The sequence below is a fragment of the Lissotriton vulgaris genome, chromosome 9 (assembly GCF_964263255.1).
Source record: "Lissotriton vulgaris chromosome 9, aLisVul1.2, whole genome shotgun sequence".
NCBI lineage: Eukaryota > Metazoa > Chordata > Amphibia > Caudata > Salamandridae > Lissotriton > Lissotriton vulgaris.
In genome coordinates this window covers 831,141,045-831,153,834 of record NC_141697.1, presented here as the reverse complement: position 1 = coordinate 831,153,834, position 12,790 = coordinate 831,141,045, and positions in this window count along the sequence as shown.

The window sequence follows — 12,790 nt, the reverse complement described above, 5'->3', positions numbered from 1 at the left end:
GCATACTACCATGGGGTGTAACCTACGCGCCCCACAACAGGGACAGTGATGACACTGAGGGAAAACCAGGGAATCCAATACCCTAGCACCCTGCCCACAGTCTGCTATGGCCCTTCTACTTGTTGATAGTTCGGGTGGACCACAGTATTAGTCGGGCGGTTCTCCAGCGCTGATCCTGCATTTGAGACATAAACATCCATTAGAAGCCACACCCCCCCATCTACCAAATGGGTTCTCTGCAATGCGACAGGGGCCATAAATACCCCCATGCTACCAAGGCTAAGCCTGCATGTCAGTTACGAGAACTGGTTTGCTAACTCGATCGCCAGGATCAGAGGCCCTTTCTTGTACACCAGTTGCTGTACAAGGAACACATTTCATTATTGCACCTGGGATGCATGATATACCCACCCCTCAGTTGTGTAAAAGAAAAGCATTTCCATTTCTCACCGGTCTTGCATGATTTGGCCACAGTCTCCCCTGCTTCGTACAGAACACCCCAATTATTCCCAGTAAGTCAACTAATAGCCCAGGCTCCTCCGATGTTTTACAAGAGAAAGCACCCAATTATTGCACAGCAGCTACCTGCAAAGCGCCGATTCACCCGTTGACTACGAATGTCATACTTCCATGGGGTGTAATCTGTGTGCCCCACAACCAGGCCAGTCCTGACACCTATGGAGAACCTGGGTGTCCTGGACCCTAGCACACTGCCCCCAGTGTGCTATGACCCTTATACCTGTTAACAGTTCAGGTGGCACCCCATGTGCGTAGGGCGTATCTCCAGCGTGCTTCCTGCATTTGAGAGACATAACACATCTATTAGAAGCCCTGTCCCCCCCTCCATATAGCAATATGGATACTCTGCAATAAGACAGGGCCATCAAAGCCCTCCCACGCCACCGAGGCCAAGCCTGTTTGTCAGTTACACGAACTATTTAGCCCACAATACATTCACGAAAGGAGTTAGGTAGGCACAAACTGGCGTCCCTCAAGCGCCTGCTGCAGAGGTGTAGTGTCTTGAAACTAAGTCAAATATCCACATGCTAAGTCTGCTAATGACCCATGCACTTGGTGGTGTGTGATTTAGAGTCACCTCTTAACTCGTCTCCTTACTATTCTCCTCAGAAACACCTCCACCTCCCAGGCCTTCAAAACCGACCTCAAAGTTCTCCCCCTTCAAAGACACTTCCAACTTTAATATATGGCCATACTATTACCTGAAGGACTACCTTTTATTAAAGAGAAAATATTCCCCTTGACTATGGAAGTGTCTCTCCAGTGTGTACTTGTGGTTTGTGAGTCTGCTCTATAATGCAGTATTATCCTTCAGCCTGAGCTTTGTACTCTATTGTAGCATGCACACATCACTTTCTTCTAGCCACACACTGTTTGCTAACTCCTACATTGTGTTTGCTTCAGATACTTGCACAAGTGCCACCATTGTCCACGTGACGTTCGTTCTTGTGTTTGAGTGTCTGCCATGTATTGGAGTATTTCGACTCTACTTGTACTTTGTACACTTCCGTGACATGGACACATATTACTTTTACCTGTTACTTTTACCTCCTGTAATGCACCGATTGCTACCTCTTGTATTGTTTTGCTCAAGATAGTCACGTTGCATCACGTAACTTAGTGTTTGCTAGTGTACTGTGTTCACTTATAGTGCTCCCATGTATCAGTTCTGTTCTTATTGTGAAGCGCTATGGCACTGTAAAATACGTCCAGGAAATTAAACGTGCGCGAAAAGGCAGTCCCATGATTACCTATTGGAGTGCTCTTTCCGGCCTTAACAACGTTCCATCCACAAACACTGCATTGCCCTGATCAGGGCTAAATAGCCCGCAAACCTGAAATCTGCAATGTCCTTTTAGCAGTCCTACTTCGCCCTATCGCTAACAGTGTGCTCAAACGGCCTCGTGTATAAAGCAAAAGAAAATCATATCTTTAAATCTAAACGTAATGTAATGTAATGTATAGGCATTTATATAGCGCACTACTTACCCGGAGGGTCCCAAGGCGCTTCGACTGCTGCGAAACCCTTCCTGGCTTCCCTGAGAGATGGTCCCTTAATGGGTATCTCCAGGGTGAGACCAGGCATCCCCGGCGGTCTGGTGGGGCCGTTAGTGAAGATGAGGCAAGCTAATGCCCAGAGTTGCCGAGTGTGATCGCTGAACAGAGTGGGCACCGAGGCGAGAGAATTATCGAGTCCGCTGACCCTGGTCCAGAAACCTGCCGCGCCGGGAATCAAACCCTGGTCCCGAGCCGTCCTCTGCTCTCGGGTCTGCCGCCTCTAACCAGTGAGCCACACTACTTCACTAATTAAACATGTTATTCGAACTGCGCGCTGCGTCTAAGCTCACACACGTGCCCAGCTAGACTCGAGCTCGCAACCAAAACAATGCCAAACGGTATAAATGGCGGCAGCGGCGGTAAATAAGTTGACTGTGTGACAACTGATACATGCGTGCACCCTCAAGTTCTCATGCTGGAAAATTCAATCCGATGTGCATGGCACCCTGCTTATCCGTAGTGGCCGAAGAGCATACACCACCCGCCAGGAAATAACCGCAACTCCTCTCATCAGCGGTCGTCCCATGCGTGCCTGGCCTGAGAACCCCTAAATGCCCTCTCGATCCCAACTCTACTTTCCTGCCTTTAGTTCCATGTGGAGCATGTGGTGCCTGGCAAAACAAGGCCTAGACTACGGGCAAAGGGGACTAAAACACCAACCAGGAGCCCCACGGTGGTCATAGTCCGAGTTCTAGACCGAGCCACGGAGACACTGACTGACTGGCAGCACTGACCTCTTCGCCTAGTTGTAAGGCACTGCTTTAAAATTCCACATTTGTAAAGCGCAAAATTATCACACTCAAGGGCATTTGGTCTCCTCTCCTGCTGAAACTGGCGAAGGGTCAGTTTGTCCGGCTTCCTTTGTGTCCATCTCCTCTTCAGTTTCCACTCCTGTCTCTGCCTTGTCTTCGTCGTTTGCAGCTGACGGCTTGGCTCTTGAGCGGTTGACTTTGGAGTCTTTGGGTTGTTCATCGGTGGTGGCTCGTGACATCTAGTTGTCTCGCCGCCCTTCGACCCTTAAGTGCTATGGCCGCCATTGGGGTTCTTTTGTTTCTTGGTGTTCTTCTCATGGGGTGGATCCTGTACTGGGGGTTCCTACTTCTGTGTTGGAGTTTCTCCGGGATGGTTTTTCGAAAGGCCTTTCCCCTTCCACGTTTTCTGCTCAGTGAGCGGCGGTTCGTGCTTGTCGGGGTCCTGGGGCCTCCTTGGAGGGTGTTGCTCCTTTGGTTAGTCGGCTTCTTCGGAGCTTTCAGCTTCGTCGCCGGTTTCTCCTGTTCTCATTCCTTCTTGGGATTTGCCTACTGTTTTGCAAGGTCTACAGTTGCCCCCTTTTGTGCCTATGATGGAGGCAGATTTGTTGTGGCTGTCCGCTAAGGTGGCTTTCCTGTTGGCCATTACCTCCGCTCGCAGGTTGGGTGAGTTGGGTGCCTTGCTCGTTTCGTTTCCCTATTTTCAGTTCCTCCCGGATCGGGTCATTTTGCGGCTTGATCCGGCTTTTCTGCCTAAGGTTTCTTCGAGTTTTCATTTGCAGCAGGAGGTGATTCTTCCTGATTTGCCTGCTGAGGGGGATTCCCTTGTCCCCCCTTCTTTGGATGTTCGCAGGGATCTCCAGATTTACGTCCAACGTTCCCTAGGGTTCCGGAGTTCTCCTGCCCTGTTTGTCTCCTGTGGGGGTGTGGCTAAAGGGAAGAAGGGTTCCACTTCCACGATCAGTCGGTGGGTCCGTTTGGCGGTCTGTCAATCTTACAAGTCTTTGGATTTGCCTCCTCCGTCTCACGTACAGGGTCGGTCGACGCGTTCTGTGTCTGCTTCCTGGGCTGAGGCGGCGGGGGTCTCTATCCAGGAGATTTGTAGGGCGGCCACCTGGCAGTCTCATCACACATTTGTGCGACATTATCGGCTTGATGTTTTACATGCCTCTGCTGACAGTTTTTCTGTTGGCGTCTTGAACGCTGTTGTTCATTGATCTTTTATTGATTAAAGTTTTGTACTCTGCATGGATCCCTGGTCTCCTACGTGTTTTCTTTATTGGTTCTCTGCTTGTGAGTTCCTCACGTTGTTAGGACTGGGACGGGGAGGACCCATGAGGGGGTAATGTCTTATTACTTACCGGTAATCTTCATTACCCCGATTAGGGTCCTCCCCGTCCCAGTCCTCTTCCCTCCCACCCTCCCGCTGTGTTTGTGTCGGAGTCTTGTTGATAACAGGCATGGCGGTAGGTGGGCGGGGCTTATGTAGTATAGAAATACTAGCGTTGTGATTGGCTGGGTGGAGGCAGGACTGCCTCACGTTGTTAGGACTGGGACGGGGAGGACCCTAATCGGGGTAATGAAGATTACCGGTAAGTAATAAGACATTCCTGATTGGACATTGCAGCGTCAGATACCCAATATTTTCTATCACTAATTACACATTTCAGGCACCGTGCAGCGCCAATGTGGGAACGCAGACCCAGAATAAAAGTCTCTCATGGCTCACAAACAGAGATGGGTAAAGCTACTGTGAAAAGACTAATTGAGCTTAACATAGTGCACAAATAAAATACACAAATCAACGCATGAAGAACCCCCATCGCAACACTGAAAGGCTAAACCCTGCACTATAACAAGCAAACACATGTGGCTTTGTCCTTTAGTCTTTGAAATATGGACCCGATCCCGAGCCCCCGAGCGTGGGCACTGGCGTCCTTGGTGCTGACATGTTCACATGAATGCCACTTTTGTTGGAGCACTCTTTTTACTCTACCCGCCCCAGCCCTCCTGTCAAAGATAGGTGCCAGAAACCCATTGTCATGAAATGGTGAGGCTGCTGCGTGTTTGCTTCTGGCGGCGGCTAAATCCAAAGGCACATAACGCATGTGTCAGAAGCAGGCCAGATGTGCCACCTTCATCTGTTCAAACTCTCCTAAGATCTCCGTGTCCTCTTAAAAACATGTGCAGCTTAAACCCTTTAATTAGAAAGTAAAAAACAGAAAACAAACTCTATGTTCCAGATTACAGGCCTTGCTCTGCTTCATTCAGACTTGACAAAGTTTCAACAACAGCGTTAAGACCCTGCATAAATAAACACAAAAACCCGACCACGTAGTACCAGCATTCATTGCGACTGGTACCAAGACCTGGGGATACACAAAAGTAGGTTGCTTGGAGGTGTAGAGGGAACCTCGTGCACATGAGATGAGAGACACGTGGAAAGTGTTGTGTGGAGCGACCAGTCATTACATCTAGGCGCCTGACCTTTGTTGTTGCAATTTGCCATGCAATCAATCAAGAAATTTATATAGCGTGCTACTCACCCAGAGGGTCTCAAGGTGCTTGGGGGAGGGGGGTCTGCTACTGCTCGAACAGCCAGGTCTCGAGTTGCTTCCTGAAGGAGAGGTGGTCTTGGGTCTGACGGAGGTGGATGGGGAGGGAGTTCCATGTCTTGGCTGCCAGGTAGGAGAAGGATCTTCCTCCCATGGTGGCTCTTCGGATGCGTGGAACGGCGGCGAGAGCGTGGCTGGCCGATCGAAGCTGGCGGGTGGGAGTGTAGAAGGTCAGGCGGTTGTTGAGGTACCTGGGGCCCAGGTCGTGGAGAGCCTTGTGTGCGTGGGTGAGGAGTCGGAACGTGATTCTCTTGTTGACGGGGAGCCAGTGCAGGTCTCTCAGGTGTCCGGAGATGTGGCGTGACGGGGGATGTCCAGGATGAGTCGTGCGGAGGCGTTCTGGATGCGTTGGAGTCTCTTCTGTAGTTTGGCTGTGATTCCTATGTAGAGGGTGTTTCCGTAGTCCAGTCGGCTGGTGACGAGTGCCTGGGTGACCGTCTTCCTGGTTTCGGTGGTGATCCATCGGAAGATCTTATGGAGCATGCGTAGGATGTTGAAGCATGAAGATGAGACGGCGTTGACTTGTCTGGTCATCGAGAGGGAGGAGTCCAGGATGAAGCCCAGGTTGCGTGCGTGGTCCGTTGGTTTGGGTGCACTGCCCAGGGCGGGGGGCCACCAGGAGTCATCCCAGGCGGAGGAAGATGGTCCCAGGATGAGGACTTCCGTTTTGTCTGAGTTCAGTTTCAGGCAGCTGTTCTTCATCCACTCGGCTACGTCTTTCATCCCTTCATGAAGGTTGGTTCTGGCGGTGGCTGGGCCGTTGGTGAGGGAGAGGATCAGCTGAGTGTCGTCGGCATAGGAGATGATGTTGAGGTTGTGTTGGCGTGTGATGGCCGCGAGGGGACTCATGTAGATGTTGAAGAGGGCGGGGCTGAGCGACAATCCTTGTGGTACGCCACAGATGACTTCGGTGGCCTTGGATCTGAACGGGGGGAGGCGGACTCTCTGAGTTCTTCCGGCGAGGAACGAGTTGATCCATTCCAGAGCCTTCTCTTGGATTCCGATGTTGCTGAGGCATTGTACTAGGGTGCGGTGGCAGACAGTGTCGAACGCTGCGGAGAGGTCCAGGAGGATGAGGGCAGCTGTTTCCCCATTGTCGAGCAGGGCTCGGATGTCATCAGTGGCTGCGATGAGGGCGGTCTCGGTGCTGTGGTTGGCTCGGAAGCCGGACTGCGAGGGGTCGAGGGATCCAGTCGTCTCGAGAAAGGCGGCAAGCTGTCGGTTGACGGTCTTCTCAGTGACTTTGGCAGGACAAGGGAGGAGCGAGATGGGGCGGTAGTTCTTGAGGTCGGTGGGGTCTGCCGATGGTTTCTTCAGGAGGGCGCTGAGTTCAGCATGCTTCCAGCTCTCCGGGAAGGTGGCGGTGTTGAAGGAGCAGGTGATGACGTCTCGGACTTGGGGTGCGATGACAGAGGCGGCCTTGTTGAAGACGTGGTGGGGGCATGGGTCGGTTGGTGATCCGGAGTGGATGGTGTTCATTGTGTGGATGGTCTCTTCGGTGCTGATCGGGGTCCAGGCACGGAGGGTGGTGGTGGGGGGCACCGGTTCGGTGGTTGGGTGCGTGGGCTGAGTGCCAAAGCTGTTGTGTATGTCGGCGATCTTGCTGTGGAAGAACGAGGCGAGTGAGTCGCAGAGTTCTTGCGAGGGGGAGATGTCGTAGGTTCCGGTGCTGGGGTTGGAGAGCTCTTTGACGATGCTGAAGAGTTCCTTGCTGTTGTGTGAGTTGTTGTCTAGTCGTTCCTTGAATGCTGTCTTCTTGGTGGTGTGGATCAGCTGGTGGTGTTTGCGGGTGGCGTGCTTGAGGGCAGTCATGTTGTCCGTAGTCGGGTCTTTGCGCCAGGCTTTCTCGAGGGTGCGGCAGTTCTTCTTGGAGTTCTTGAGATCGTCGTTGAACCAGGAAGCCTTCTTGCTGCCGGGCCTGCTAGGATGGTTTTTCTGGGGTGCGAGGTCGTCAGCGCAGTTGGTGATCCACTGGTTGAGGCTGTCGGCTGCTTGGTTGGGGTCCGTTGATCTGGCGGGAGGATTCAGGTTCAGGGATGTGGAGAGCTGGTCGGAGGTGATCTTGTTCCAGCTTCTATGGGGAACCTGTTGCAGGTGGCGGCGTGTCGTGGTCCTTCTGAAGCTGAAGTGGACGCAGCTGTGGTCTATCCAGTGGAGTCCGGTGGAGTGGCTGAAGGCGATGTCCTTGCTGGAGGAGAAGACGGGGTCAAGCGTGTGTCCGGCGCAGTGGGTGGGGAAAGAGACGGCCAATCACGCACAACCACGACGGTCACTGATACTATGACGGGGGAGAGGGGAAGAACAGGGGTCTACTGGGGGGAGTGAAGCAAGGAGGAACCGGGCACAGCGAGCCGCTCGGGGCTCATCAGTAAAGTCCCATCCTTGGGGGAGGTGCCGAAAGTGGAGGGTGGAGAGCTGCATCCCAAAACCCCACTTAGGAGGTAATTGTCCCTGAATTCCGTGCAGCACATCGACAGACACAGAAGCAACACCCCGCAAACTTTCCTCCTCCACCACCAACTGGACCGAAGCTGGGGCAGCCCACTACCCTCCCTCCTCGATGGAAAGATCCAGAATAGACCGAGCTCTGCTCCCAGCTCATGAAGACGACTCATCCCACCTCCCCCACCCCCACCACGAGTATCCTACACACCGCCCACCAAGGCTGCCCACACAGCCCCGACGCACGCAGACGGGCTCAGTAAACAAACAGCACTCACCATGTGACCCGACGAGAAAGCCCAACGCGACACTGGACGAGCCCAACAACAGCAACCGGGCAGCAACACTCGCCCGAGGACCAGGGGGGGGTAGAGGACCGTCCATGTGCTGATCCGGGGTCAAAGAGGGCACCGGGTCCGCGACCCCGGGTCATATAGCCTCGGCCCCCGACCCCTCCCCGGCCGAACGTGACATCACTGTGGGGACCCTCCTAGTCCACGACACTAGACCCCTTTTTGGGTCTGTGCCATCCTGAGGCACTAAGGGTGGCCGCTCTCTTAGGTGGCCCCCTTCGGTGGCCCAGGGCAGCCTGGCAGTGTCCTTGGCCCGGTGCGCTCCAGCCGCGTGTCTGGTGACCCCTGCACCAGCAACCAGTGCCAGCCCTCCTGTCCGCAGCGCATGACCGTTTGCCTTTCTCCTGGCCTGGGCTCTCCACTCCGTTCTGACCATCGTGCGCGTTCACATGCGGTCTCTGCCTCTGACCCCACATGGCGCTGCGGCGCTCTACAGGGCGAGTGCACTGGCGAACATCGTGCACCGCCATTAACACCCGGTAAGAGTGTCTACGTGGCCCCACTGCCTCGCCAATGCCCTGCCGGCCTACGCCAGTCCTGCGCTGTGAGCGACGCAAGTCACGCTGCGTGGCCCACCAGCCGCCGCCTCTGTTCATGTGGTGCCCTGGCCCCCTGTGCCTCTGCCTTACCAGCACCTGCATCAAGGGCCGAAGCCTGACCACAGCTGCCTACACCCCTACAGATGTAGCTTCTATTACCTGCAGTGCGCTCCCATCCGCCAAGCTTCTGGGGTGTCCACTCCTCGCCTGGCGCACCTCCTGACCCCGCCACCACATCTGTCCACTGGCAGTTTGCGAGGGTGTCACCTTGTTTGCAGCTACCTACCTTCTTGCCTGCATGGCGCCTGTTCCACCGCTGGAGCCATTTGCCGTCACGGGGCCTCCGCCCTCCCAGGCAGCGCGCTGGAAAGCGTGGGTAGAGAGCCTGGAAATGAACATTGATGCCGCAGACATCCCGGCCCAACGGAGGAGGCCTATGCTCCATCACCTGGGTGGGGCGAACATTCATAAAATCACCAAGGCAGGGCGCGAAGCAGGGCCCGCGAGGAACTGCGCCACGATGCACAACGCCATTACAGCCCACTTTGAGCCCTATGCCAACCCAGACTATGGACGTTTCCTCCTCCACCAAGAGCGGCAACAGCTGGAGGAGTCTGTAGACGTCTTCTACGGAAGACTGAAGGAGCTGGAGAGCACCTGCACCCTCCCTGATGTGGATGATGAACTTTGGGCACAATTCATTCAAGGCTGCACCTCTTCCAAGCTGCGGTAACGTAATCTGCAGTAGCACAACATGCCAATGAGGGACATCCTGACATTAGGGCGCTCTAAAGAACTGTCCAAAGCCCGAAAGCCCTCATGGAGCTCAAGCCCACCGTTGCAGTCAAGGAAGAACCAGTCTACACCATTCGCACCAACGCCCGAGAAACCAAGCCTAAGTCCAGCAAGTCATCCCCATACGCCTCCAAACAAGGCCCAAGGAATCACCTGTGTGGGTGGTGTGGCGGCCCGTAACCCCATGACGGTGCCTGCCCGGCCCAAGGAAAGTCCTGCAGTGCGCGCGGGAAAATTAAATCACTTTGCCAAAGTGTGCCACTCAACGCCAAGAAGGAAATCGAAAGGCCTGCAACGCCATGTTAGAGCCCTCGAGCCTCTCCCGGACAGCTCTGCGAGCAGCGACATGGACGAAGACGAAGCGACAACAGTCCACGTAATAGGAATACTGGATGCACTCTCAGCCACCCTGCATGCGGCACCCATGTGCACGATAGGGGTGCAGGAACACTCAGTAGTAGCGGTAATTGACACAGGCGACACCATCAACCTCATGACTGCCATCATCTATCGGAGCCTTCCCAACCCGCCAGCCCCCTGCAACACCAAAGTCAAGTGTACGCGTTTGGCACCCACTCTCCACTCAAACTATGTGGTGTGTTCCAGGCGAATCTCTCTCATGACCACACACACCAGCGGTCCAAAGACTATGTATCGCAAGGGTCAGGGTTCTTACTCAGCTGTCGCACTGCGCAAGATCTTAACCTCATCCAGGTCGCCTTCACTGTGCATGCTCACAACTTCGACCGCCTGCTGAGCGAGTTTACACCTCTCTCGAGGGAATTGGATGCCTGAAAGGCCTGGCTGTCCAGCTGCATATCGACAAGTCTGTAGCCCCTATAGCCCTCAGACACAGGATTGGCTTTCACCTCCATCCAAAGGTGGAAGTGGAGCTCCGTCTCTTAGACAATGCTGGGATTATTGAACGAGTGCAAGGTCCCACTCTGTGGGTGTCCCCATAGTTGTTGCGAAGAAACCGAAACAGCCAGATGCAGTCCACATCTGCGTGTACATGAGGGTCCCAAACCTCGCCATAAAATGAGAACACCACCTGACGCCCATGGTAGACGACATTATCGATAAGCTCGCGGGGGCCCAAATGGTTCTCAAAGATGGACCTTCGCTCAGGGTCCCACCAGGTCCCCTTGTACCCTGACTCTCGTCCGATCACCACGTTCTCCACCCACACCGGACTCTGGTGCCCACCCGCCTCAACATTGGAATCTCGAGCGCAGCTGAGCTGTTCCAGAACATCACACTGCCTACCTCACTGCTGGGGGTGTTTTCTACTGCAACCTAGGTCCCCCCCTTTCTTTTCATCCGGTCCTGAGGAAGACCCATAGCTGAGGTGTTGATCCTCCCTCTACTGCACCAGGGTTGAAACGTCAACGATCCCCCCCCCCCATCTGGGGCCTGCACCCTTGTTGCCCCCTCCCATTGACTATCTGCACAGATGCTGTGACACTGTGATAGATGACTACAGTATATTATGCGAAAAGATTTCTTTTGGGGCAGGCCCTCAATTTTGGTAAGAGAATTGTACCTTAGCTTAATACAAATTATTGGATTCTCTTTTCCCTTTTTCTCACTTGAGCACTTACATTTGCACTTCTTCTTACTGCACCTGGCAGTAACTCCCATCTTTTACTGTCTCTATTTATGTATATATAATGAAAATAAATTGCAAACTATGTTGCCCCAGATAACTCAGTTTTCAGAATTACTTTGGGTACTGTAATTATACATGCATTTGGCTTTTTGTGTGTTTTTCTCCTTTTCATTTACAGGATTGAATCCCGTACAAAAACGAAAAGTATTTCATTTAATGTTTTTGATTAAGTTATGTCTAGGACCACTTTGTTTTCTATATCGCTTGATACCCAGGTCCTTTGACTTTCACTGGGTTTGACTCCATTTTTTCAATGTTTGGGAGTAGAATCACATTAGGGGTTAATGAATGTTCACGTTCGGGCAACTGGGTCATGTTGGGAGGTAGGCTCGCCTTGGGCAAAACACGTTCTAACGGCTGGATCTCAATTTCAGCTGGTAACATTTTCTTTGTAGTGGAATTGTCAATTCCATGTGTGATTCTCCGAGTACCTCTTTTAAACATAGCAGGCAACCTCGGCACAATATCAACAGTTTGAGATGTGGTTGTGCTTAGTATAGTCTCAACTTCTTTAATTAGATTATGAATATCAATAAAAGTGCAGCTATTTCCGGCTGCAAGGCTGCAAGGCTAGCGGGGAAGGACTCATTAGCTGGTATTTTCTTTATTTCTTCAAGTTGGCCTAAGTCAGTTCTTATCCCTTGCGCTTTCCCGTGATTCTGCCCTCCAACACTAGGAGAGTCAACAGCAATCCAGCATCAATTATCCCCTCAGCAATAACACAATGATGTCCCTTTCACCTACACTTGGTAGCAGTATGGAGTATGCTGGCTCAGATGACTGGGATGTGGCCAAGCCAAGCCTCTTCCAGGCTCACATTCTGCAATTGTGCCTCCTAGTGCTTAAAATGCTGTATCCTGAGTCCCCACGAGCGCTTTGGCTTACTAGGGGAAGGAGACCCAGAAAGGCGTTTCTGGAATGCAGGAAAGCACTCCAGCGTGGCTTTTCAGTAATACAGCATAGAGCTCCAGCGCGGACTCGGGAAACACCTGTAAGGAGATCCAGCGGGGAAGCAGGCAGGAACAGCAAAGTGTTGGCATCAATCTGAAGCGCTGAACCGGCGGGAACCGCTGTGGTTTATGCAGTTTCCCCCGGAAGCGCTGGGGACACATTGGCGGTTTCAGGTCGTAAGCTAGACCGTAACTCGCCAGCCAACCGGAAGAGGAGCACTAATTCCCGCATGCGCGCAAGAGGTAAACACTCTGTGGATATTTGGAAGGTCAGACCCCGGGAACCATGACACAGGAGACCTCAAAACGTCTCCTCCTGGTGGCCACACTACAGGATTGCAAAGGCACTTTTCAGCATGCTACGGGAGGCACCGCCCTCAGGGCTCAGTCTGCAATTATGCCTCCTAGCACTTGGAATGTTGAATTCTGGAGTACTCATGGATGCAGTGGCTCACTAGGGGTAGGTACCCAAAACGCCTCATCTTGGTGTCCCATACTTAATCCTGCTTCATATCATATTCTGTACAAGAAACTTTACCCAGAGATGCCCCGAGTTCATATCATATTCTGTACAAGAAACGTGACCCAGAGATGCCCAGAGT